The sequence below is a fragment of the Vigna unguiculata genome, unplaced genomic scaffold, assembly GCF_004118075.2.
Source record: "Vigna unguiculata cultivar IT97K-499-35 unplaced genomic scaffold, ASM411807v1 contig_693, whole genome shotgun sequence".
NCBI classification, from domain to species: domain Eukaryota; kingdom Viridiplantae; phylum Streptophyta; class Magnoliopsida; order Fabales; family Fabaceae; genus Vigna; species Vigna unguiculata.
In genome coordinates, this window is record NW_021011418.1 from 112,501 (window position 1) to 112,887 (window position 387).

Consider the following 387-nt stretch of genomic DNA (forward strand, 5'->3'; position numbering starts at 1 on the left):
ACAACGTCTCAATCAAGGGACACAACCGAATTATGTTGACTGGGTCGCTAAAGTAAACCCGAGTTCATATAATGCACCGCATCCAAAAGAACTAGCCACAACACGTGCATCACTGAGATGTTTCACTAGATGGAACACGTGCGTGACATTAGGATCCTCCAACACCTCTTCGTGATGGAAAGATAGAATTCGAAGCAACCACAGAAGTACCGTCTAGTGGGTAGGCAACACAGGGACTGATCAACCAATATCACCCAAGGCAACGGGTGAAAATGGAAGAGATGCATGCTTGACCGTTCGATACGCAAGGCATGGAGCCAGCCAGCAAGTGCATCTCGATTACAACTCACACACCCTCACGTTCGCAAGACACCACACCACAAGACG